Below are 25,252 nucleotides of genomic sequence, written 5' to 3' on the forward strand. Positions count from 1 at the left end.
GTTTGAAATGCAGCGGAAAGTGGAAAGATTGTTGCTGATAGGGAGCAGTGATAACAACAATGGGGACTCCTTCCTATAGCAGCTGAAGAAACTGGAGCATATTTCCATCGTTCCAACAATACATTTTACGCCATCTATCCATTTATGTTATTTAGTTGTCTGGTTTCAGTTGTTGAATGCATACAGTTCACATATGTCAAATTAAATCTTCCATAGACTTATGGTGAACCCCAAAAGTTAAACTGAAAATGATTTAATTTTTGACTTTGAAGATGTGTATTTATCCTGGACAGGATAATATATGACAAAGTTAATGACAAAGACAGCAACCAACCCAACTTAAGCCAGACAATGAACGATATCTAAAATATAATTCAAATCATTAATAAACGATGCCCAAATGAATAAATGTACTGGTATCAGAAAAACTTGTATATTAATTACAATTTGGGATACATCTGGATTGACATAAAACTGTTTTGAAAGTAATTTCTCTCTAATAAACACAGATAAGCTCTATGACTTTGCAATGCTTAAATTGAACAAAAGCTTAATACATTTTTTTAATATTGACACAATTATAACAAGATTTTGTAGGATAAGCAGCAAATGACACAAGATACGTTTCAACCAATGTCATCTGTTGTATTATCCTATTTGCATTTAGGGTTTTGTCAGCCAACAAGGTAAATATTGGCCAAACTCAACAAAATGGATATTGGGCCTATTACTCAGCTTTGGTCTGTGTGAGCAATAGAACGTGGTCAGCCAGCTGATTAACCAAGTGAAAAAAACCAGACATGATCTGGCCTTGAAGTTAAAAAGGAATAAAAGTGGAACATATTGTGAGCTGTGCAGGACATTAAAAAAATTATAACAGGCCAGTTTTAAAAAGAGGCTGATAACACAGTTATGTCTAGTTGAATTTAAAAATGAGGTTTGAATTAGACCTTAAGCAAAGATGCTGAAAGTGTTGAAGCTAGCAGAATGACACCAGAGTATTTTGGAGACATTCTTTACCATTTCTGTTTTGTCATAAAACTATTTACTGGATCTTGGCTGGAGAAATTAAGAATGTAACGTTAAATCTAAATTATTATGTTTTGACACTTTAGGTAATACATACATATTAGGTAATACATACATATTACCTAAAGTGATATGGTAATATCACTATGTACTACACATACATAGTGCTTTGCATGCATAGATGTGAATCCCACCACTGTCGGAGAACTGTTATGATGATGAGAAAAAAATCAAACACAAATTCCATAACATCCATTTTGGCAACTGGGTCATGAGTATAGATGATAGTATTAAAGTAATAAACTATATAAATTCTATATAAATACTAATTATTATATTGAATGTGAGATTCTATGTTTCTAGAATTTGTCCCTTTTCGTAAGTTCTGAAAGAGGAGATAAGCATGCCAATTTGGAAGGAGAGGCCAACCACTCTGGAGAGCTGACCGGACAAAGAAACACCAAATACTAAACGGTCAAAGTTTGTCACTCCGAGATTATGAAACTTCCTTAATGCCAGAGATGCATAAATACTAAGAAACTTCATTGCCAGTATGTATGGTGCAATGGCATCGGAGTTTTCTGTTTTGCCCCTCCTTCTAGAAGCTGTTTAACATGTCTGTAACAACGGACTACCCTAAGGAAAATAAAAAGCAATGTCGATGAACGTGGTTCAGAGTGTAGGTTTTGGAAGATTGAGATGGAGAAATCTTCCTTGCTCCAAATCTTGAATTGTCTTTCTCCATTTTTCCAGTGTGTGAGAATGTCCAGGTGAAAAAACCTGACAATAGACATACTCAAGTACTTCACAAAATAATCATTCTTCATTGAAGGGTCATTCTGAAGAATGCGGGCATCGATCCCGCTACCTCTCACATGCAAAGCGAGCGCTCTACCACTTGAGCTAATTCCCCACACTCTAACAAGAAAAAGTATCAGAAAACTTCAGGAGTGTAACTGGCGCCCAGTCCATTGTGTTATTGCGGGCATCGATCCCACTACCCCAAGATACTCGATTTTAAGTAAAAAGACTAAGTGGCCGATATACAGACGTTTTGCAGAATATAGGCATCAATCCCGCTACCTCTCGCATGCTAAGCGAACGCTCTACGACTTGATTCCCCACATGCTTATAAGAAAACAGATCAGAAGATCTCAGAAACTGCAGTAGGTTTCAGTCAAAAGAACATGAAAAGTGTTTATTGTAAGCCTTTGAACTATTCTGCTAGAGATGGTGGTACTTGACAAAATACTCGACCTGAAGTGAAAAGAAAAATTTGTTAAGATCAAGTCATTCTGGAGAATGCGGGCATCGATCCCGCTACCTCTCACATGCAAAGCGAGCGCTCTACCACTTGAGCTAATTCCCCACGCTCTAAGAAGAAAAAGTATCAGAAAACCTCAGGAGTGTAACTGGCGCCCAGTATATTGTGTTATTATGGCACAAGGGACCTCCACTCAGTACTCACAACAAGGACGAGGTGGCCGAGTGGTTAAGGCGATGGACTGCTAATCCATTGTGCTAAGCACGCATGGGTTCATATCGCATCCTCGTCGGATGTATTACATTGGGAAGGCATGGGACCTCTGACACATGGAAGAAGAGTTTTCTGTGTTAGGGGTCTACTATGAATAGTTTGATAAAGATCACTCAGGATGTTCAAGTTTCATCAAGGATACATTGCTTGTTATTTTAACTCCCTAGACAACTGTTAAATTGACCAGTAACGTGCAAAGAACACAAATTCCATAACATTCATTATGGCAATTGGGTTATGAGCATACAGTACTGAAGCACACGCCAGTACTTCACGAGATACTCAATCTTAGTTGATGGGAAAGATAACAGATAGAGTAGACCAGCTTGCAAAATGCGGGGATCAATCTCGCTACCTCTAGATACTCGATTTTAAGTAAAAGGACAAAGTGGCCGACATACGGAAGTTCTGCAGAAAACAGGCCTCAATCCCGCTACCTCTTGCATGCTAAGCGAACGCTCTACCACTAGATTCCCCACATGCTTATAAGAAAACAGATCAGAAGATCTCAAAAACTGCAGTAGGTTTCAGTCAAAAGAACATGAAAAGTGTTTATTGTAAGCCTTTGAACTATTCTGCTAGAGATGGTGGTACTTGACAAAATACTCCACCTGAAGTGAAAAGAAAAATTTGCAAAGATCAAGTCATTCTGGAGAATGCAGGCATGGATCCCGCTACCTCTCACATGCGAAGCGAGCGCTCTACCACTTGAGCTAATTCCCCTTGCTCTTTCAAAAAAAAAGTCCAGAAATTCTCTGGATTTTCAATAAATTTCATTCAAGTAATTAAAAGAGCTTTTCATAAGGCCATATACCATTCTGCTGGAGAATGTGGTATTTGACAAGAGAATGTATTTCAAGTGAGAAGTCTGATTAGCCAAGATAAGGAGTTTCTGGAGAATGCAGGCATTGATCCCGCTACCTCTCACATGCTAAGCGAGCGCTCTACCACTTGAGCTAATGCCCCACTCTTACATTGAAAAATTACCAGAAATTCTCAGGATTGTGAGTAGATTTCAGACAAATGATGAGAATAGCTCGTAACCATTGACCCATTCTACGGATATTGTCGTACTTGACAAGATAAAAGATCTGAAGTGAAAAGAATAGGTAGCCCAGTTATAGAGATTCTGGAGATTGCGGGGATCGATCCCACTACCCCAAGATACTCGATTTTAAGTAAAAAGACTAAGTGGCCGATATACAGACGTTTTGCAGAATATAGGCATCAATCCAGCTACCTCTCGCATGCTAAGCGAACGCTCTACCACTTGATTCCCCACATGCTGATAATAAAACAGATCAGAAGATCTCAGAAACTGCAGTAGGTTTCAGTCAAAAGAACATGAAAAGTGTTTGTTGTAAGCCCTTGAACTATTCTGCTAGAGATGGTGGTACTTGACAAAATACTCGACCTGAAGTGAAAAGAAAAATTTGCAAAGATCAAGTCATTCTGGAGAATGCGGGCATCGATCCCGCTACCTCTCACATGCAAAGCGAGCGCTCTACCACTTGAGCTAATTCCCCACACTCTAACAAGAAAAAGTATCAGAAAACCTCAGGAGTGTAACTGGCGCCCAGTCCATTGTGTTATCATGGCACAAGGGACCTCCACTCAGTACTCACAACAAGGACGAGGTGGCCGAGTGGTTAAGGCGATGGACTGCTAATCCATTGTGCTAAGCACGCATGGGTTCAAATCCCATCCTCGTCGGATGTATTACATTGGGAAGGCATGTGACCTCTGACACATGGAAGAAGAGTTTTCCGTGTTAGGGGTCTACTATGAATAGTTTGATAAAGATCACTCAGGATGTTCAAGTTTCATCAAGGACACGTTGCTTGTTATTTTAATTCCCTAGTCAACTGTTAAATTAACCAGTAAAGTGCAAAGAACACAAATTCCATAACATTCATTATGGCAACTGGGTTATGACCATACAGTACTGAAGCACACGCCAGTACACCATGAGATACTCAATCTTAGTTGATGGGAAAGATAACAGATAGAGTAGACCAGCTTGCAAAATGCGGGGATCAATCTCGCTACCTCTAGATACTCGATTTTAAGTAAAAGGACAAAGTGGCCGACATACGGAAGTTCTGCAGAAAACAGGCCTCAATCCCGCTACCTCTTGCATGCTAAGCGAACGCTCTACCACTAGATTCCCCACATGCTTATAAGAAAACAGATCAGAAGATCTCAAAAACTGCAGTAGGTTTCAGTCAAAGAACATGAAAGGAGTTCATTGTAAGCCCTTGAACTATTCTGCTGGAGATAGTGGTACTTGACAAAATACTCAACCTGAAGTGAAAAGAAAATTTGTTAAGATCAAATCATTCTGGAGAATGCGGGTATCGATCCCGCTACCTCTCACATGCTAAGCGAGCGCTCTACCACTTGAGATAATTCCCCTTGCTCTTTCAAGAAAAAAGTCCGGAAATTCTCCGGATTTTCAATACATTTCATTCAAGAATTAAAAGAGCTTTTCATAAGGCCATATACCATTCTGCTGGAGAGGGTGGTATTTGACAAGAGAATGTATTTTAAGTGAGAAGTCTGATTAGCCAAAATAAGGAGTTTCTGGAGAATGCAGGCATCGAACCCGCTACCTCTCACATGCTAAGCGAGGGCTCTACCACTTGAGCTAATTCCCACACTCTTACATTGAAAAATTACCAGAAATTCTCAGGATTGTGAGTAGATTTCAGACAAATGATGAGAATAGCTCGTAAACCATTGACCCATTCTACGGAGATTGTCATACTTGACAAGATAAAAGATCTGAAGTGAAAGGAATAGGTAGCCCAGTTATAGAGATTCTGGAGATTGCGATCGATCCCGCTACCTCAAGATACTCGAATTTAAGTAAAAGATTAAGTGGCCGATATACAGACGTTTTGCAGAATACAGGCATCAATCCCGCTACCTCTCGCATGCTAAGCGAACGCTCTACCACTTGATTCCCCACATGCTGATAAGAAAACAGATCAGAAGATCTCAGAAACTGCAGTAGGTTTCAGTCAAAAGAACATGAAAAGTGTTTATTGTAAGCCCTTGAACTATTCTGCTAGAGATGGTGGTACAAAATTCTCGACCTGAAGTGAAAAGAAAAATTTGCAAAGATCAAGTCATTCTGGAGAATGCGGGCATCGATCCGCTACCTCTCACATGCAATGCGAGCGCTCTACCACTTGAGCTAATTCCCCTTGCTTTTCAAGAAAAAAGTCCGGAAATTCTCCGGATTTTCAATACATTTTCATTCAAGAAATTAAAAGAGCTTTCATAAGGCCATATACCATTCTGCTGGAGAGGGTGGTATATTTCAAGTGAGAAGTCTGATTAGCCAAGATAAGGAGTTTCTGGAGAATGCAGGCATCAATCCCTTTACCTCTCACATGCTAAGCAAGCACTCTACCACTTGAGCTAATTCCCCACACTCTTACATTGAAAAATTACCAGAAATTCTCAGGATTGTGAGTAGATTTCAGACAAATGATGAGAATAGCTCGTAAACCATTGACCCATTCTACGGAGATTGTCATACTTGACAAGATAAAAGATATGAAGTGAAAAGAATTGGTAGCCCAGTTATAGAGATTCTGGAGATTGCGGGGATCGATCCCACTACCCCAAGATACTCGATTTTAAGTAAAAAGACTAAGTGGCCGATATACAGACGTTTTGCAGAATATAGGCATCAATCCAGCTACCTCTCGCATGCTAAGCGAACGCTCTACCACTTGATTCCCCACATGCTGATAAGAAAACAGATCAGAAGATCTCAGAAACTGCAGTAGGTTTCAGTCAAAAGAACATGAAAAGTGTTTATTGTAAGCCTTTGAACTATTCTGCTAGAGATGGTGGTACTTGACAAAATACTCGACCTGAAGTGAAAAGAAAAATTTGCAAAGATCAAGTCATTCTGGAGAATGCGGGCATCGATCCCGCTACCTCTCACATGCGAAGCGAGCGCTCTACCACTTGAGCTAATTCCCCTTGCTCTTTCAAGAAAAAAGTCCGGAAATTCTCCGGATTTTCAATACATTTCATTCAAGAAATTAAAGAGCTTTTCATAAGACCATATACCATTCTGCTGGAGAGGGTGGTATTGGACAAGAGAATGTATTTCAAGTGAGAAGTCTGATTAGCCAAGATAAGGAGTTTCTGGAGAATGCAGGCATCGATCCCGCTACCTCTCACATGCTAAGCGAGCGCTCTACCACTTGAGCTAATTCCCCACACTCTTACATTGAAAAATTACCAGAAATTCTCAGGATTGTGAGTAGATTTCAGACAAATGATGAGAAGCTCGTAAACCATTGACCCATTCTACTGAGATTGTAGTACTTGACAAGATAAAAGATCTGAAGTGAAAAGAATAGGTAGCCCAGTTATAGAGATTCTGGAGATTGCGGGCATTGATCTCGCTACTACCTCAAGATACTCGATTTTAAGTAAGTGGCCAATATACAGACGTTTTGCAGAATATAGGCATCAATCCCGCTACCTCTCGCATGCTAAGCGAACGCTCTACCACTTGATTCCCACATGCTGATAAGAAAACAGATCAGAAGATCTCAGAAACTGCAGTAGGTTTCAGTCAAAAGAACATGAAAGTGTTTATTGTAAGCCTTTGAACTATTCTGCTAGAGATGCTGGTACTTGACAAAATACTCCACCTGAAGTGAAAAGAAAAATTTGTTAAGATCAAGTCATTCTGGAGAATGCGGGCATCGATCCCTCTACCTCTCACATGCAAAGCGAGCGCTCTACCACTTGAGCTAATTCCCCACGCTCTAACAAGAAAAAGTATCAGAAAACCTCAGGAGTGTAACTGGCGCCCAGTCCATTGTGTTATTATGGCACAAGGGACCTCCACTCAGTACTCACAACAAGGACGAGGTGGCCGAGTGGTTAAGGCGATGGACTGCTAATCCATTGTGCTAAGCACGCATGGGTTCAAATCCCATCCTCGTCGGATGTATTACATTGGGAAGGCATGTGACCTCTGACACATGAAATAAGAGTTTTCTGTGTTAGGGGTCTACTATGAATAGTTTGATAAAGATCACTCAGGATGTTCAAGTTTCATCAAGGATACATTGCTTGTTATTTTAATTCCCTAGTCAACTGTTAAATTGACCAGTAAAGTGCAAAGAACACAAATTCCATAACATTCATTATGACAACTGGGTTATGACCATACAGTACTGAAGCACACGCCAGTACACCATGAGATACTCAATCTTCGTTGATGGGAAAGATAACAGATAGAGTAGACCAGCTTGCAAAATGCGGGGATCAATCTCGCTACCTCTAGATACTCGATTTTAAGTAAAAGGACAAAGTGGCCGACATACGGAAGTTCTGCAGAAAACAGGCCTCAATCCCGCTACCTCTTGCATGCTAAGCGAACGCTCTACCACTAGATTCCCCACATGCTTATAAGAAAACAGATCAGAAGATCTCAAAAACTGCAGTAGGTTTCAGTCAAAAGATGAAATGAAGGAGTTCATTGTAAGCCTTGAACTATTCTGCTGGAGATAGTGGTACTTGACAAAATACTCAACCTGAAGTGAAAAAATAACTTGCAGAGATCAAGACATTCTGGAGAATGCGGGTATCGATCCCGCTACCTCTCACATGCTAAGCGAGCGCTCTACCACTTGAGCTAATTCCCCTTGCTCTTTCAAGAAAAAAGTCCGGAAATTCTCCGGATTTTCAATACATTTCATTCAAGAAATTAAAAGAGCTTTTCATAAGGCCATATAACATTCTGCTGGAGAGGGTGGTATTTGACAAGAGAATGTATTTCAAGTGAGAAGTCTGATTAGCCAAGATAAGGAGTTTCTGGAGAATGCAGGCATCGATCCCGCTACCTCTCACATGCTAAGCGAGCGCTCTACCACTTGAGCTAATTCCCCACACTCTTACATTGAAAAATTACCAGAAATTCTCAGGATTGTGAGTAGATTTCAGACAAATGATGAGAATAGCTCGTAAACCATTGACCCATTCTACGGATATTGTCGTACTTGACAAGATAAAAGATCTGAAGTGAAAAGAATAGTTAGCCCAGTTATAGAGATTCTGGAGATTGCGGGGATTGATCCCTCTACCTCAAGATACTTGATTTTAAGTAAAAGACTAAGTGGCCGATATACAGACGTTTTGCAGAATACAGGCATCAATCCAGCTACCTCTCGCATGCTAAGCGAACGCTCTACCACTTGATTCCCCACATGCTGATAAGAAAACAGATCAGAAGATCTCAGAAACTGCAGTAGGTTTCAGTCAAAAGAACATGAAAAGTGTTTGTTGTAAGCCCTTGAACTATTCTGCTAGAGATGGTGGTACTTGACAAAATACTCGACCTGAAGTGAAAAGAAAAATTTGCAAAGATCAAGTCATTCTGGAGAATGCGGGCATCGATCCCGCTACCTCTCACATGCAAAGCGAGCGCTCTACCACTTGAGCTAATTCCCCACACTCTAACAAGAAAAAGTATCAGAAAACCTCAGGAGTGTAACTGGCGCCCAGTCCATTGTGTTATCATGGCACAAGGGACCTCCACTCAGTACTCACAACAAGGACGAGGTGGCCGAGTGGTTAAGGCGATGGACTGCTAATCCATTGTGCTAAGCACGCATGGGTTCAAATCCCATCCTCGTCGGATGTATTACATTGGGAAGGCATGTGACCTCTGACACATGGAAGAAGAGTTTTCTGTGTTAGGGGTCTACTATGAATAGTTTGATAAAGATCACTCAGGATGTTCAAGTTTCATCAAGGATACATTGCTTGTTATTTTAATTCCCTAGTCAACTGTTAAATTGACCAGTAAAGTGCAAAGAACACAAATTCCATAACATTCATTATGGCAACTGGGTTATGACCATACAGTACTGAAGCACACGCCAGTACACCATGAGATACTCAATCTTCGTTGATGGGAAAGATAACAGATAGAGTAGACCAGCTTGCAAAATGCGGGATCAATCTCGCTACCTCTAGATACTCGATTTTAAGTAAAAGGACAAAGTGGCCGACATACGGAAGTTCTGCAGAAAACAGGCCTCAATCCCGCTACCTCTTGCATGCTAAGCGAACGCTCTACCACTAGATTCCCCACATGCTTATAAGAAAACAGATCAGAAGATCTCAAAAACTGCAGTAGGTTTCAGTCAAAAGAACATGAAAGGAGTTCATTGTAAGCCTTGAACTATTCTGCTGGAGATAGTGGTACTTGACAAAATACTCGACCTGAAGTGAAAAGAGTAATTTGCAGAGATCAAGACATTCTGGAGAATGCGGGTATCGATCCCGCTACCTCTCACATGCTAAGCGAGCGCTCTACCACTTGAGCTAATTCCCCTTGCTCTTTCAAGACAAAAGTCCAGAAATTCTCCGAATTCTCAATACATTTCATTCAAGAAATTAAAAGAGCTTTTCATAAGGCCATATACCATTCTGCTGGAGAGGGTGGTATATTTCAAGTGAGAAGTCTGATTAGCCAAGATAAGGAGTTTCTGGAGAATGCAGGCATCGATCCCGCTACCTCTCACATGCTAAGCGAGCGCTGTACCACTTGAGCTAATGCCCCACACTCTTACATTGAAAAATTACCAGAAATTCTCAGGATTGTGAGTAGATTTCAGACAAATGATGAGAATAGCTTGTAAACCATTGACCCATTCTACGGATATTGTCGTACTTGACAAGATAAAAGATCTGAAGTGAAAAGAATAGGTAGCCCAGTTATAGAGATTCTGGAGATTGCGGGGATCGATCCCACTACCCCAAGATACTCGATTTTAAGTAAAAAGACTAAGTGGCCGATATACAGACGTTTTGCAGAATATAGGCATCAATCCCGCTACCTCTCGCATGCTAAGCGAACGCTCTACCACTTGATTCCCCACATGCTGATAAGAAAACAGATCAGAAGATCTCAGAAACTGCAGTAGGTTTCAGTCAAAAGAACATGAAAAGTGTTTGTTGTAAGCCCTTGAACTATTCTGCTAGAGATGGTGGTACTGACAAAATACTCCACCTGAAGTGAAAAGAAAAATTTGCAAAGATCAAGTCATTCTGGAGAATGCGGGCATCGATCCCGCTACCTCTCACATGCAAAGCGAGCGCTCTACCACTTGAGCTAATCCCCACATTCTAACAAGAAAAAGTATCAGAAAACCTCAGGAGTGTAACTGGCGCCCAGTCCATTGTGTTATTATGGCACAAGGGACCTCCACTCAGTACTCACAACAAGGACGAGGTGGCCGAGTGGTTAAGGCGATGGACTGCTAATCCATTGTGCTAAGCACGCATGGGTTCAAATCCCATCCTCGTCGGATGTATTACATTGGGAAGGCATGTGACCTCTGAAACATGGAAGAAGAGTTTCCGTGTTAGGGGTCTACTATGAATAGTTTGATAAAGATCACTCAGGATGTTCAAGTTTCATCAAGGATACATTGCTTGTTATTTTAATTCCCTAGTCAACTGTTAAATTGACCAGTAAAGTGCAAAGAACACAAATTCCATAACATTCATTATGGCAACTGGGTTATGACCATACAGTACTGAAGCACACGCCAGTACACCATGAGATACTCAATCTTCGTTGATGGGAAAGATAACAGATAGAGTAGACCAGCTTGCAAAATGCGGGGATCAATCTCGCTACCTCTAGATACTCGATTTTAAGTAAAAGGACAAAGTGGCCGACATACGGAAGTTCTGCAGAAAACAGGCCTCAATCCCGCTACCTCTTGCATGCTAAGCGAACGCTCTACCACTAGATTCCCCACATGCTTATAAGAAAACAGATCAGAAGATCTCAAAAACTGCAGTAGGTTTCAGTCAAAAGAACATGAAAAGAGTTCATTGTAAGCCCTTGAACTATTCTGCTGGAGATAGTGGTACTTGACAAAATACTCGACCTGAAGTGAAAAGAAAAATTTGTTAAGATCAAATCATTCTGGAGAATGCGGGTATCGATCCCGCTACCTCTCACATGCTAAGCGAGCGCTCTACCACTTGAGATAATTCCCCTTGCTCTTTCAAGAAAAAAGTCCGGAAATTCTCCGGATTTTCAATACATTTCATTCAAGAAATTAAAAGAGCTTTTCATAAGGCCATATACCATTCTGCTGGAGAGGGTGGTATTGACAAGAGAATGTATTTTAAGTGAGAAGTCTGATTAGCCAAAATAAGGAGTTTCTGGAGAATGCAGGCATCGAACCCGCTACCTCTCACATGCTAAGCGAGCGCTCTACCACTTGAGCTAATTCCCCACACTCTTACATTGAAAAATTACCAGAAATTCTCAGGATTGTGAGTAGATTTCAGACAAATGATGAGAATAGCTCGTAAACCATTGACCCATTCTACGGAGATTGTCATACTTGACAAGATAAAAGATCTGAAGTGAAAAGAATAGGTAGCCCAGTTATAGAGATTCTGGAGATTGCGGGGATCGATCCCGCTACCTCAAGATACTCGATTTAAAGTAAAAAGATTAAGTGGCCGATAGACAGACGTTTTGCAGAATACAGGCATCAATCCCGCTACCACTCGCATGCTAAGCGAACGCTCTACCACTTGATTCCCCACATGCTGATAAGAAAACAGATCAGAAGATCTCAGAAACTGCAGTAGGTTTCAGTCAAAAGAACATGAAAAGTGTTTATTGTAAGCCTTTGAACTATTCTGCTAGAGATGGTGGTACTTGACAAAATTCTCGACCTGAAGTGAAAAGAAAAATTTGCAAAGATCAAGTCATTCTGGAGAATGCGGGCATCGATCCCGCTACCTCTCACATGCAATGCGAGCGCTCTACCACTTGAGCTAATTCCCCTTGCTTTTCAAGACAAAAGTCCGGAAATTCTCCGAATTCTCAATACATTTCATTCAAGAAATTAAAAGAGCTTTTCATAAGGCCATATACCATTCTGCTGGAGAGTTGGTTTATTTCAAGTGAGAAGTCTGATTAGCCGAGATAAGGAGTTTCTGGAGAATGCAGCCATCGATCCCGCTACCTCTCACATGCTAAGCGAGCGCTCTACCACTTGAGCTACTTCCCACACTCTTACATTGAAAAGTTACCAGAAATTCTCAGGATTGTGAGTAGATTTCAGACAAATGATGAGAATAGCTCGTAAACCATTGAGCCATTCTACGGAGATTGTCATACTTGACAAGATAAAAGATCTGAAGTGAAAAGAATAGGTAGCCCAGTTATAGAGATTCTGGAGATTGCGGGGATCGATCCCACTACCCCAAGATACTCGATTTTAAGTAAAAAGACTAAGTGGCCGATATACAGACGTTTTGCAGAATATAGGCATCAATCCCGCTACCTCTCGCATGCTAAGCGAACGCTCTACCACTTGATTCCCCACATGCTGATAAGAAAACAGATCAGAAGATCTCAGAAACTGCAGTAGGTTTCAGTCAAAAGAACATGAAAAGTGTTTATTGTAAGCCTTTGAACTATTCTGCTAGAGATGGTGGTACTTGACAAAATACTCTACCTGAAGTGAAAAGAAAAATTTGCAAAGATCAAGTCATTCTGGAGAATGCGGGCATCGATCCCGCTACCGCTCACATGCGAAGCGAGCGCTCTACCACTTGAGCTAATTCCCCTTGCTCTTTCAAGACAAAAGTCCGGAAATTCTCCGAATTCTCAATACATTTCATTCAAGAAATTAAAAGAGCTTTTCATAAGGCCATATACCATTCTGCTGGAGAGGGTGGTATATTTCAAGTGAGAAGTCTGATTAGCCAAGATAAGGAGTTTCTGGAGAATGCAGGCATCGATCCCGCTACCTCTCACATGCTAAGCGAGCGCTCTACCACTTGAGCTAATTCCCCACACTCTTACATTGAAAATTACCAGAAATTCTCAGGATTGTGAGTAGATTTCAGACAAATGATGAGAATAGCTCGTAAACCATTGACCCATTCTACGGAGATTGTCATACTTGACAAGATAAAAGATCTGAAGTGAAAAGAATAGGTAGCCCAGTTATAGAGATTCTGGAGATTGCGGGCATTGATCTCGCTACCTCAAGATACTCGATTTTAAGTAAGTGGCCAATATACAGACGTTTTGCAGAATATAGGCATCAATCCCGCTACCTCTCGCATGCTAAGCGAACGCTCTACCACTTGATTCCCCACATGCTGATAAGAAAACAGATCAGAAGATCTCAGAAACTGCAGTAGGTTTCAGTCAAAAGAACATGAAAAGTGTTTATTGTAAGCCTTTGAACTATTCTGCTAGAGATGGTGGTACTTGACAAAATACTCGACCTGAAGTGAAAAGAAAAATTTGTTAAGATCAAGTCATTCTGGAGAATGCGGGCATGGATCGCTCTACCTCTCACATGCAAAGCGAGCGCTCTACCACTTGAGCTAATTCCCCACGCTCTAAGAAGAAAAAGTATCAGAAAACCTCAGGAGTGTAACTGGCGCCCAGTATATTGTGTTATTATGGCACAAGGGACCTCCACTCAGTACTCACAACAAGGACGAGGTGGCCGAGTGGTTAAGGCGATGGACTGCTAATCCATTGTGCTAAGCACGCATGGGTTCAAATCCCATCCTCGTCGGATGTATTACATTGGAAGGCATGTGACCTCTGACAAATGGAAGAAGAGTTTTCCGTGTTAGGGGTCTACTATGAATAGTTGATAAAGATCACTCAGGATGTTCAAGTTTCATCAAGGACACATTGCTTGTTATTTTAATTCCCTAGTCAACTGTTAAATTAACCAGTAAAGTGCAAAGAACACAAATTCCATAACATTCATTATGGCAACTGGGTTATGACCATACAGTACTGAAGCACACGCCAGTACACCATGAGATACTCAATCTTCGTTGATGGGAAAGATAACAGATAGAGTAGACCAGCTTGCAAAATGCGGGATCAATCTCGCTACCTCTAGATACTCGATTTTAAGTAAAAGGACAAAGTGGCCGACATACGGAAGTTCTGCAGAAAACAGGCCTCAATCCCGCTACCTCTTGCATGCTAAGCGAACGCTCTACCACTAGATTCCCCACATGCTTATAAGAAAACAGATCAGAAGATCTCAAAAACTGCAGTAGGTTTCAGTCAAAAGAACATGAAAAGAGTTCATTGTAAGCCCTTGAACTATTCTGCTGGAGATAGTGGTACTTGACAAAATACTCGACCTGAAGTGAAAAGAGTAATTTGCAGAGATCAAGACATTCTGGAGAATGCGGGTATCGATCCGCTACCTCTCACATGCTAAGCGAGCGCTCTACCACTTGAGCTAATTCCCCTTGCTCTTTCAAGAAAAAGTCCGGAAATTCTCCGGATTTTCAATACATTTCATTCAAGAAATTAAAAGAGCTTTTCATAAGGCCATATACCATTCTGCTGGAGAGGGTGGTATTTGACAAGAGAATGTATTTTAAGTGAGAAGTCTGATTAGCCAAGATAAGGAGTTTCTGGAGAATGCAGGCATCGATCCCGCTACCTCTCACATGCTAAGCGAGCGCTCTACCACTTGAGCTAATTCCCCACACTGTTACATTGAAAAATTACCAGAAATTCTCAGGATTGTGAGTAGATTTTCAGACAAATGATGAGAATAGCTCGTAAACCATTGACCCATTCTACGGAGATTGTCATACTTGACAAGATAAAAGATCTGAAGTGAAAAGAATAGGTAGCCCAGTTATAGAGATTCTGGAGATTGCGGGGATCGATCCCGCTACCTCAAGATACTCGATTTTAAGTAAAAAGACTAAGTGGCCGATATACAGACGTTTTGCAGAATACAGGCATCAATCCGCTACCTCTCGCATGCTAAGCGAACGCTCTACCACTTGATTCCCCACATGCTGATAAGAAAACAGATCAGAAGATCTCAGAAACTGCAGTAGGTTTCAGTCAAAAGAATATGAAAAGTGTTTATTGTAATCCTTTGAACTATTCTGCTAGAGATGGTGGTACTTGACAAAATACTCGACCTGAAGTGAAAAGAAAAATTTGTTAAGATCAAGTCATTCTGGAGAATGCGGGCATCGATCCCGCTACCTCTCACATGCAAAGCGAGCGCTCTACCACTTGAGCTAATTCCCCACGCTCTAAGAAGAAAAAGTATCAGAAAACCTCAGGAGTGTAACTGGCGCCCAGTCCATTGTTTTATTATGGCACAAGGGACCTCCACTCAGTACTCACAACAAGGACGAGGTGGCCGAGTGGTTAAGGCGATGGACTGCTAATCCATTGTGCTATGCACGCATGGGTTCAAATCCCATCCTAGTCGGATTTATTACATTGGGAAGGCATGTGACCTCTGACACATGGAAGAAGAGTTTTCCGTGTTAGGGGTCTACTATGAATAGTTTGATAAAGATCACTCAGGATGTTCAAGTTTCATCAAGGATACATTGCTTGTTATTTTAATTCCCTAGTCAACTGTTAAATTGACCAGTAAAGTGCAAAGAACACAAATTCCATAACATTCATTATGGCAACTGGGTTATGAGCATACAGTACTGAAGCACACGCCAGTACTTCACGAGATACTCAATCTTAGTTGATGGGAAAGATAACAGATAGAGTAGACCAGCTTGCAAAATGCGGGGATCAATCTCGCTACCTCTAGATACTCGATTTTAAGTAAAAGGACAAAGTGGCCGACATACGGAAGTTCTGCAGAAAACAGGCCTCAATCCCGCTACCTCTTGCATGCTAAGAACGCTCTACCACTAGATTTCCCCACAAGCTTATAAGAAAACAGATCAGAAGATCTCAACAACTGCAGTAGGTTTCAGTCAAAAGAACATGAAAAGAGTTCATTGTAAGCCCTTGAACTATTCTGCTGGAGATAGTGGTACTTGACAAAATACTCGACCTGAAGTGAAAAGAGTAATTTGCAGAGATCAAGACATTCTGGAGAATGCGGGTATCGATCCCGCTACCTCTCACATGCTAAGCGAGCGCTCTACCACTTGAGCTAATTCCCCACACTCTTACATTGAAAAATTACCAGAAATTCTCAGGATTGTGAGTAGATTTCAGACAAATGATGAGAATAGCTCGTAAACCATTGACCCATTCTACGGAGATTGTCATACTTGACAAGATAAAAGATCTGAAGTGAAAAGAATAGGTAGCCCAGTTATAGAGATTCTGGAGATTGCGGGGATCGATCCCGCTACCTCAAGATACTCGATTTTAAGTAAAAAGACTAAGTGGCCGATATACAGACGTTTTGCAGAATACAGGCATCAATCCCGCTACCTCTCGCATGCTAAGCGAACGCTCTACCACTTGATTCCCCACATGCTGATAAGAAAACAGATCAGAAGATCTCAGAAACTGCAGTAGGTTTCAGTCAAAAGAACATGAAAAGTGTTTATTGTAAGCCCTTGAACTATTCTGCTAGAGATGGTGTACTTGACAAAATACTCGACCTGAAGTGAAAAGAGTAACTTGCAGAGATCAAGTCATTCTGGAGAATGCGGGCATCGATCCCGCTACCTCTCACATGCAAAGCGAGCGCTCTACCACTTGAGCTAATTCCCCACGCTCTAAGAAGAAAAAGTATCAGAAAACCTCAGGAGTGTAACTGGCGCCCAGTCCATTGTGTTATCATGGCACAAGGGACCTCCACTCAGTACTCACAACAAGGACGAGGTGGCCGAGTGGTTAAGGCGATGGACTGCTAATCCATTGTGCTAAGCACGCATGGGTTCAAATCCCATCCTCGTCGGATGTATACATTGGGAAGGCATGTGACCTCTGACACATGGAAGAAGAGTTTTCTGTGTTAGGGGTCTACTATGAATAGTTTGATAAGATCACTCAGGATGTTCAAGTTTCATCAAGGACACATTGCTTGTTATTTTAATTCCCTAGTCAACTGTTAAATTAACCAGTAAAGTGCAAAGAACACAAATTCCATAACATTCATTATGACAACTGGGTTATGACCATACAGTACTGAAGCACACGCCAGTACACCATGAGATACTCAATCTTCGTTGATGGGAAAGATAACAGATAGAGTAGACCAGCTTGCAAAATGCGGGGATCAATCTCGCTACCTCTAGATACTCGATTTTAAGTAAAAGGACAAAGTGGCCGACATACGGAAGTTCTGCAGAAAACAGGCCTCAATCCCGCTACCTCTTGCATGCTAAGCGAACGCTCTACCACTAGATTCCCCACATGCTTATAAGAAACAGATCAGAAGATCTCAAAACTGCAGTAGGTTTCAGTCAAAAGAAAAAGGAAAGGAGTTCATTGTAAGCCCTTGAACTATTCTGCTGGAGATAGTGGTACTTGACAAAATACTCGACCTGAAGTGAAAAGAGTAATTTGCAGAGATCAAGACATTCTGGAGAATGCGGGTATCGATCCCGCTACCTCTCACATGCTAAGCGAGCGCTCTACCACTTGAGCTAATTCCCCTTGCTCTTTCAAGACAAAAGTCCGGAATTCTCCGGATTTTCAATACATTTCATTCAAGAAATTAAAAAGCTTTTCATAAGGCCATATACCATTCTGCTGGAGAGGGTGGTATTTGACAGAGAATGTATTTTAAGTGAGAAGTCTGATTAGCCAAATAAGGAGTTTCTGGAGAATGCAGGCATCGATCCCGCTACCTCTCACATGCTAAGCGAGCGCTCTACCACTTGAGCTAATCCCCCACACTCTTACATAGAAAATTACCAGAAATTCTCAGGATTGTGAGTAGATTTCAGACAAATGATGAGAATAGCTCGTAAACCATTGACCCATTCTACGGAGATTGTCATACTTGACAAGATAAAAGATCTGAAGTGAAAGAATAGGTAGCCCAGTTTAGAGATTCTGGAGATTGCGGGGATGGATCTCGCTACCCCAAGATACTCGATTTTAAGTAAAAAGACTAAGTGGCCGATATACAGACGTTTTGCAGAATACAGGCATCAATCCCGCTACCTCTCGCATGCTAAGCGAACGCTCTACCACTTGATTCCCCACATGCTGATAAGAAAACAGATCAGAAGATCTCAGAAACTGCAGTAGGTTTCAGTCAAAAGAATATGAAAAGTGTTTATTGTAAGCCCTTGAACTATTCTGCTAGAGATGGTGGTACTTGACAAAATACTCGACCTGAAGTGAAAAGAGTAATTTGCAGAGATCAAGTCATTCTGGAGAATGCGGGCATCGATCCCGCTACCTCTCACATGCAAAGCGAGCGCTCTACCACTTGAGCTAATTCCCCACGCTCTAACAAGAAAAGTATCAGAAAACCTCAGGAGTGTAACTGGCGCCCAGTCCATTGTGTTATTATGGCACAAGGGACCTCCACTCAGTACTCACAACAAGGACGAGGTGGCCGAGTGGTTAAGGCGATGGACTGCTAATCCATTGTGCTAAGCACGCATGGGTTCAAATCCCATCCTCGTCGGATGTATTACATTGGGAGCATGTGACCTCTGACACATGGAAGAAGAGTTTTCTGTGTTAGGGTCTACTATGAATAGTTTGATAAAGATCACTCAGGATGTTCAAGTTTCATCAAGGATACATTGCTTGTTATTTTAATTCCCTAGTCAACTGTTAAATTGACCAGTAAAGTGCAAAGAACACAAATTCCATAACATTCATTATGGCAACTGGGTTATGAGCATACAGTACTGAAGCACACGCCAGTACTTCACGAGATACTCAATCTTAGTTGATGGGAAAGATAACAGATAGAGTAGACCAGCTTGCAAAATGCGGGGATCAATCTCGCTACCTCTAGATACTCGATTTTAAGTAAAAGGACAAAGTGGCCGACATACGGAAGTTCTGCAGAAAACAGGCCTCAATCCCGCTACCTCTTGCATGCTAAGCGAACGCTCTACCACTAGATTCCCCACAAGCTTATAAGAAAACAGATCAGAAGATCTCAACAACTGCAGTAGTTTCAGTCAAAAGAACATGAAAAGAGTTCATTGTAAGCCCTTGAACTATTCTGCTGGAGATAGTGGTACTTGACAAAATACTCGACCTGAAGTGAAAAGAGTAATTTGCAGAGATCAAGACATTCTGGAGAATGCGGGTATCGATCCCGCTACCTCTCACATGCTAAGCGAGCGCTCTACCACTTGAGCTAATTCCCCTTGCTCTTTCAAGAAAAAGTCCGGAAATTCTCCGGATTTTCAATACATTTCATTCAAGAAATTAAAAGAGCTTTTCATAAGGCCATATACCATTCTGCTGGAGAGGGTGGTATTTGACAAGAGAATGTATTTTAAGTGAGAAGTCTGATTAGCCAAGATAAGGAGTTTCTGGAGAATGCAGGCATCGATCCCGCTACCTCTCACATGCTAAGCGAGCGCTCTACCACTTGAGCTAATTCCCCACACTCTTACATTGAAAAATTACCAGAAATTCTCAGGATTGTGAGTAGATTTCAGACAAATGATGAGAATAGCTCGTAAACCATTGACCCATTCTACGGAGATTGTCATACTTGACAAGATAAAGATCTGAAGTGAAAGAATAGGTAGCCCAGTTATAGAGATTCTGGAGATTGCGGGGATGGATCTCGCTACCTCAAGATACTCGATTTTAAGTAAAAAGACTAAGTGGCCGATATACAGACGTTTTGCAGAATACAGGCATCAATCCCGCTACCTCTCGCATGCTAAGCGAACGCTCTACCACTTGATTCCCCACATGCTGATAAGAAAACAGATCAGAAGATCTCAGAAACTGCAGTAGGTTTCAGTCAAAAGAACATGAAAGTGTTTATTGTAAGCCCTTGAACTATTCTGCTAGAGATGGTGGTACTTGACAAAATACTCGACCTGAAGTGAAAAGAGTAACTTGCAGAGATCAAGTCATTCTGGAGAATGCGGGCATCGATCCCGCTACCTCTCACATGCAAAGCGAGCGCTCTACCACTTGAGCTAATTCCCCCGCTCTAACAAGAAAAGTATCAGAAAACCTCAGGAGTGTAACTGGCGCCCAGTCCATTGTGTTATTATGGCACAAGGGACCTCCACTCAGTACTCACAACAAGGACGAGGTGGCCGAGTGGTTAAGGCGATGGACTGCTAATCCATTGTGCTATGCACGCATGGGTTCAAATCCCATCCTAGTCGGATTTATTACATTGGGAAGGCATGTGACCTCTGACACATGGAAGAAGAGTTTTCCGTGTTAGGGGTCTACTATGAATAGTTTGATAAAGATCACTCAGGATGTTCAAGTTTCATCAAGGACACATTGCTTGTTATTTTAATTCCCTAGTCACTGTTAAATTAACCAGTAAAGTGCAAAGAACACAAATTCCATAACATTCATTATGGCAACTGGGTTATGAGCATACAGTACTGAAGCACACGCCAGTACTTCACGAGATACTCAATCTTAGTTGATGGGAAAGATAACAGATAGAGTAGACCAGCTTGCAAAATGCGGGGATCAATCTCGCTACCTCTAGATACTCGATTTTAAGTAAAAGGACAAAGTGGCCGACATACGGAAGTTCTGCAGAAAACAGGCCTCAATCCCGCTACCTCTTGCATGCTAAGCGAACGCTCTACCAGATTCCCCACAAGCTTATAAGAAAACAGATCAGAAGATCTCAACAACTGCAGTAGGTTTCAGTCAAAAAGAACATGAAAGGAGTTCATTGTAAGCCCTTGAACTATTCTGCTGGAGATAGTGGTACTTGACAAAATAATCGACCTGAAGTGAAAAGAGTAATTTGCAGAGATCAAGACATTCTGGAGAATGCAGGTGTGGATCCCGCTACCTCTCACATGCTAAGCGAGCGCTCTACCACTTGAGCTAATTCCCCTTGCTCTTTCAAGACAAAAGTCCGGAAATTCTCCGGATTCTCAATAAATTTCATTCAAGAAATTAAAAGAGCTTTTCATAAGGCCATATACCATTCTGCTGGAGAATGTATTTTAAGTGAGAAGTCTGATTAGCCAAGATAAGGAGTTTCTGGAGAATGCAGGCATCGATCCCGCTACCTCTCACATGCTAAGCGAGCGCTCTACCACTTGAGCTAATTCCCCACACTCTTACATTGAAAAATTACCAGAAATTCTCAGGATTGTGAGTAGATTTCAGACAAATGATGAGAATAGCTCGTAAACCATTGACCCCTTCCACGGAGATTGTCGTACTTGACAAGATAAAAGATCTGAAGTGAAAAGAATAGGTAGCCCAGTTATAGAGATTCTGGAGATTGCGGGGATCGATCCCGCTACCTCAAGATACTCGATTTTAAGTAAAAAGACAAAGTGGCCGATACACAGACGTTTTGCAGAATACAGGCATCAATCCCGCTACCACTCGCATGCTAAGCGAACGCTCTACCACTTGATTCCCCACATGCTGATAAGAAAACAGATCAGAAGATCTCAGAAACTGCAGTAGGTTTCAGTCAAAAGAACATGAAAAGTGTTTATTGTAAGCCTTTGAACTATTCTGCTAGAGATGGTGGTACTTGACAAAATACTCGACCTGAAGTGAAAGAAAAATTTGTTAAGATCAAGTCATTCTGGAGAATGCGGGCATCGATCCCGCTACCGCTCACATGCGAAGCGAGCGCTCTACCACTTGAGCTAATTCCCCTTGCTCTTTCAAGAAAAAAGTCCGGAAATTCTCCGGATTTTCAATACATTTCATTCAAGAAATTAAAAGAGCTTTTCATAAGGCCATATACCATTCTGCTGGAGAGGGTGGTATTTGACAAGAGAATGTATTTTAAGTGAGAAGTCTGATTAGCCAATACAAGGAGCTTCTGGAGAATGCAGGCATCGATCCCGCTACCTCTCACATGCTAAGCGAGCGCTCTACCAATTGAGCTAATTTCCCACACTCTTACATTAAAAAATTACCAGAAATTCTCAGGATTGTGAGTAGATTTCAGACAAATGATGAGAATAGCTCGTAAACCATTGACCCATTCTACGGAGATTGTCATACTTGACAAGATAAAAGATCTGAAGTGAAAAGAATAGGTAGCCCAGTTATAGAGATTCTGGAGATTGCGGGCATTGATCTCGCTACCTCAAGATACTCGATTTTAAGTAAGTGGCCGACATACGGACGTTCTGCAGAAAACAGGCCTCAATCCCGCTACCTCTTGCATGCTAAGCGAACGCTCTACCACTAGATTCCCCACATGCTTATAAGAAAACAGATCAGAAGATCTCAAAAACTGCAGTAGGTTTCAGTCAAAAGAACATGAAAGGAGTTCATTGTAAGGCCTTGAACTATTCTGCTGGAGATAGTGGTACTTGACAAAATACTCAACTGAAGTGAAAAGAGTAACTTGCAGAGATCAAGACATTCTGGAGAATGCGGGTATCGATCCGCTACCTCTCACTTGCGCCTGCAGCATCTCAATGTTAGAGCGGAGAAGGGCTTACTTTGAGCAAAGTAAGCCCAACGCCAGCCAATCGGTGCTTGCTTCATGTCCGGGTGGGCCAATCACATCCCGAGCTGGTGGCTCACTGTGGCTTACTTTTGACCAATCAGCTTCCACGATCTGGCGCAGTGACGACGACGAGCTAAGCGACAGGAGCTAGGATTATTTAATAAATAATTCTTTGAAATAGTTTGGCGATCGGTAAGTTTAAATATGTTTTTCTTTGCAACAGCTCAGTGTATGAGATTCCGTGTTTATCTAGCCGAAGTTAGCATAACATGTCACTGCGGCGAGGAGAACGATAACGGGTTCGTGTGGGATTTTTTTCCACCCCGCCAAAAAAAAACAGAAAACATATAAATTGCACATAATTCTGTAAGACGATTCCACCAATATGTGTTATTTCTTGTCATCAATAAATGTATTTTTGTCCGCCTATAGCAACGCGTTGTTTTGCCGGGTCCTGCTGTCCATAACAGAGCTACAAATGATAATATCCTGCATTATTTTATAATAAATCATACTGCTATGTGGTATTGATTCAGAGTATGCCGAGTGAAAAAAGCGACATGAATCCAGTGTAATGATTGTGTTGTTAATTACAATGATATTTATATTTAATTTTGAATACTTATTTATGCTTTTTCCCTGTCAGAAAAATGCATTCATATCCAGTTCTCCGCAGAACTCCTCAGGGTCAGCTCCTTATGGCCCAACTGAGGAGGCAAACCGGAGTGAAGGTGCTGTGGCAGGGAGGGCCTGCCGTAAGGAGGAGGTTCTGGCTGAGGCCAGTGCTTTTGTGAGGCAGAGTGGAGGGGATCCGACTGACCAGTTCTTGGTTCTGGCCCACTGCAAAATTCAGTTTGGGAAGTACCAGGGCCAGAGGTTCCAATGGATACTTGAAAACTCACTGGGCTATGCAGTCTATCTGGTCAGCAGCATGATGAGGGAAGAGGAGAAGGACAACCCGCTGTCGGCCAATAAACACCTGTTCCTCAAGTACACCTCCCAGATCAAGGAGTGGGAAGCTGTGGAGGTGTTCCTGAGGAAGAAGGCCATGCTCCTGGAGGCCCAGAAGACTGGTGACTCTGGGTGTCTGATGGTGGAGTTCGGAGACTTTAAAGGCAGGTCCATGAAGGAGGTGTATGAGGACCCCAGCAGGGAGGCCCAGGCTTTCATCAGCTACCTGAAGAAGGCCAACGCCCGGCCGAACACCAACATGGCACTCTTCAAAGCTACGTGCAGAAGAGACAAGCTCCGTCTCCTGCCCATCTGCAAACCGTCACTGCATCCTCCTCCTCCACGGCCACTTCTCCTCCTACTCCTCCTCCACTGCTGCCAGTCAGAACAGGCCCCTGATGGCTGCCACTGTAAAGACCCTGTTGGCACATGGGAAGCATTTGTCTCCTTCACAGCTGGCACACAAAAATACTTTCTCCATCCAAAACCTGTACGTACTAAATGATCCTCAAAACCATCCTTTTTAACCTCATCCAGTGTATGAGGTTAAAAAATATCTTTTTAACAGCTGCAGTCCCTCGTCGCCCACCTCTGTCTGAGTCCGCTGCCCGGAGACGGCTCTTTACCCACGGTGAGTACCGGGTCATGCACACAGTGTCAGGGCCTGCTTGTTCTGGTGTTTGTTGGTAATTTTAGTTTTGATTTCTGTCGACTTATTCTTTGATTAGACCAGCCTTGTTCTTGTTTTACTTTACTTCAGCTCTTCAGTATGTTGTTTTGTCCAGTTATTATTTGTTATTGTTAGATTATAGTTCTTGTTTGTTTGTGTTCTTGCCCTCTGTGCCAATTTATCTCTCTCTCTTCTCAGCCTGCAACCTGCCAGACAATCTGCTCAGTAGTAGTAGTAGTAGTTCTGCATAGTTAGAACTATTGATTTCATGAAAACTTTCATCAGCTACTTGCAGCCTCTGTCTCTACATTTGGGTCCACTTAAAATGAACAAATCAGGACACACAGATGTGTGATGATGTGTGCTTAATTGTGTTTTATTTTACAGATGTAGCTGCTGCTGATGCTACTGATGCTACTGATGCTCCTGATGCTGCTGATGCTCCTGATGCTGCTGATGCTGCTGATGCTCCTGATGCTGCTGGAGTTTTCTTTCAGGAGGAAGATGACCAGGAAATGGTCACTCTGGCCTCACAAGTTGAGGAGCAGCTTCCTCCAGGTATGTAAATGCCAAACATGGTTTTACAATTATTGCTACTATAACCATTCAATGACACAATCTTTATTTCATTGTACA

General features: G+C 41.9%; 23 non-coding genes across 23 annotated transcripts; 10 read left to right on the forward strand and 13 right to left on the reverse strand.

Annotated features, from left to right (window-relative positions):
- Window positions 1–2,325: 2,325 nt before the first annotated feature.
- On the reverse strand, window positions 2,326–2,398 carry trnaa-ugc (transfer RNA alanine (anticodon UGC)). Its single transcript has one exon. It is a non-coding gene; the product is annotated as a tRNA-Ala (tRNA).
- Window positions 2,399–2,503: 105 nt separating this feature from the next.
- trnas-gcu (transfer RNA serine (anticodon GCU)) lies at window positions 2,504–2,585 on the forward strand. Its single transcript has one exon. It is a non-coding gene; the product is annotated as a tRNA-Ser (tRNA).
- A 1,434-nt stretch (window positions 2,586–4,019) lies between these two features.
- trnaa-ugc (transfer RNA alanine (anticodon UGC)) lies at window positions 4,020–4,092 on the reverse strand. The gene has a single exon. It is a non-coding gene; the product is annotated as a tRNA-Ala (tRNA).
- A 105-nt stretch (window positions 4,093–4,197) lies between these two features.
- trnas-gcu (transfer RNA serine (anticodon GCU)) lies at window positions 4,198–4,279 on the forward strand. Its single transcript has one exon. It is a non-coding gene; the product is annotated as a tRNA-Ser (tRNA).
- Window positions 4,280–6,492: 2,213 nt separating this feature from the next.
- trnaa-cgc (transfer RNA alanine (anticodon CGC)) lies at window positions 6,493–6,565 on the reverse strand. Its single transcript has one exon. It is a non-coding gene; the product is annotated as a tRNA-Ala (tRNA).
- Window positions 6,566–7,465: 900 nt separating this feature from the next.
- Window positions 7,466–7,547, forward strand: trnas-gcu (transfer RNA serine (anticodon GCU)). Its single transcript has one exon. It is a non-coding gene; the product is annotated as a tRNA-Ser (tRNA).
- A 630-nt stretch (window positions 7,548–8,177) lies between these two features.
- trnaa-agc (transfer RNA alanine (anticodon AGC)) lies at window positions 8,178–8,250 on the reverse strand. The gene has a single exon. It is a non-coding gene; the product is annotated as a tRNA-Ala (tRNA).
- Window positions 8,251–8,982: 732 nt separating this feature from the next.
- trnaa-ugc (transfer RNA alanine (anticodon UGC)) lies at window positions 8,983–9,055 on the reverse strand. Its single transcript has one exon. It is a non-coding gene; the product is annotated as a tRNA-Ala (tRNA).
- A 105-nt stretch (window positions 9,056–9,160) lies between these two features.
- trnas-gcu (transfer RNA serine (anticodon GCU)) lies at window positions 9,161–9,242 on the forward strand. Its single transcript has one exon. It is a non-coding gene; the product is annotated as a tRNA-Ser (tRNA).
- Window positions 9,243–9,871: 629 nt separating this feature from the next.
- Window positions 9,872–9,944, reverse strand: trnaa-agc (transfer RNA alanine (anticodon AGC)). Its single transcript has one exon. It is a non-coding gene; the product is annotated as a tRNA-Ala (tRNA).
- Window positions 9,945–10,838: 894 nt separating this feature from the next.
- Window positions 10,839–10,920, forward strand: trnas-gcu (transfer RNA serine (anticodon GCU)). Its single transcript has one exon. It is a non-coding gene; the product is annotated as a tRNA-Ser (tRNA).
- Window positions 10,921–14,102: 3,182 nt separating this feature from the next.
- On the forward strand, window positions 14,103–14,184 carry trnas-gcu (transfer RNA serine (anticodon GCU)). The gene has a single exon. It is a non-coding gene; the product is annotated as a tRNA-Ser (tRNA).
- A 1,432-nt stretch (window positions 14,185–15,616) lies between these two features.
- On the reverse strand, window positions 15,617–15,689 carry trnaa-ugc (transfer RNA alanine (anticodon UGC)). Its single transcript has one exon. It is a non-coding gene; the product is annotated as a tRNA-Ala (tRNA).
- A 105-nt stretch (window positions 15,690–15,794) lies between these two features.
- trnas-gcu (transfer RNA serine (anticodon GCU)) lies at window positions 15,795–15,876 on the forward strand. Its single transcript has one exon. It is a non-coding gene; the product is annotated as a tRNA-Ser (tRNA).
- A 630-nt stretch (window positions 15,877–16,506) lies between these two features.
- Window positions 16,507–16,579, reverse strand: trnaa-agc (transfer RNA alanine (anticodon AGC)). Its single transcript has one exon. It is a non-coding gene; the product is annotated as a tRNA-Ala (tRNA).
- Window positions 16,580–17,068: 489 nt separating this feature from the next.
- trnaa-ugc (transfer RNA alanine (anticodon UGC)) lies at window positions 17,069–17,141 on the reverse strand. Its single transcript has one exon. It is a non-coding gene; the product is annotated as a tRNA-Ala (tRNA).
- A 105-nt stretch (window positions 17,142–17,246) lies between these two features.
- trnas-gcu (transfer RNA serine (anticodon GCU)) lies at window positions 17,247–17,328 on the forward strand. Its single transcript has one exon. It is a non-coding gene; the product is annotated as a tRNA-Ser (tRNA).
- A 628-nt stretch (window positions 17,329–17,956) lies between these two features.
- Window positions 17,957–18,029, reverse strand: trnaa-agc (transfer RNA alanine (anticodon AGC)). Its single transcript has one exon. It is a non-coding gene; the product is annotated as a tRNA-Ala (tRNA).
- Window positions 18,030–18,755: 726 nt separating this feature from the next.
- Window positions 18,756–18,828, reverse strand: trnaa-ugc (transfer RNA alanine (anticodon UGC)). The gene has a single exon. It is a non-coding gene; the product is annotated as a tRNA-Ala (tRNA).
- Window positions 18,829–18,932: 104 nt separating this feature from the next.
- trnas-gcu (transfer RNA serine (anticodon GCU)) lies at window positions 18,933–19,014 on the forward strand. Its single transcript has one exon. It is a non-coding gene; the product is annotated as a tRNA-Ser (tRNA).
- A 627-nt stretch (window positions 19,015–19,641) lies between these two features.
- On the reverse strand, window positions 19,642–19,714 carry trnaa-agc (transfer RNA alanine (anticodon AGC)). Its single transcript has one exon. It is a non-coding gene; the product is annotated as a tRNA-Ala (tRNA).
- A 729-nt stretch (window positions 19,715–20,443) lies between these two features.
- Window positions 20,444–20,516, reverse strand: trnaa-ugc (transfer RNA alanine (anticodon UGC)). Its single transcript has one exon. It is a non-coding gene; the product is annotated as a tRNA-Ala (tRNA).
- Window positions 20,517–20,619: 103 nt separating this feature from the next.
- Window positions 20,620–20,701, forward strand: trnas-gcu (transfer RNA serine (anticodon GCU)). The gene has a single exon. It is a non-coding gene; the product is annotated as a tRNA-Ser (tRNA).
- Window positions 20,702–25,252: the final 4,551 nt, after the last annotated feature.

This window comes from Poeciliopsis prolifica, unplaced genomic scaffold, assembly GCF_027474105.1.
Source record: "Poeciliopsis prolifica strain line A6 unplaced genomic scaffold, Auburn_PproV2 SCAFFOLD009, whole genome shotgun sequence".
Classification (NCBI taxonomy): Eukaryota; Metazoa; Chordata; class Actinopteri; order Cyprinodontiformes; family Poeciliidae; genus Poeciliopsis; species Poeciliopsis prolifica.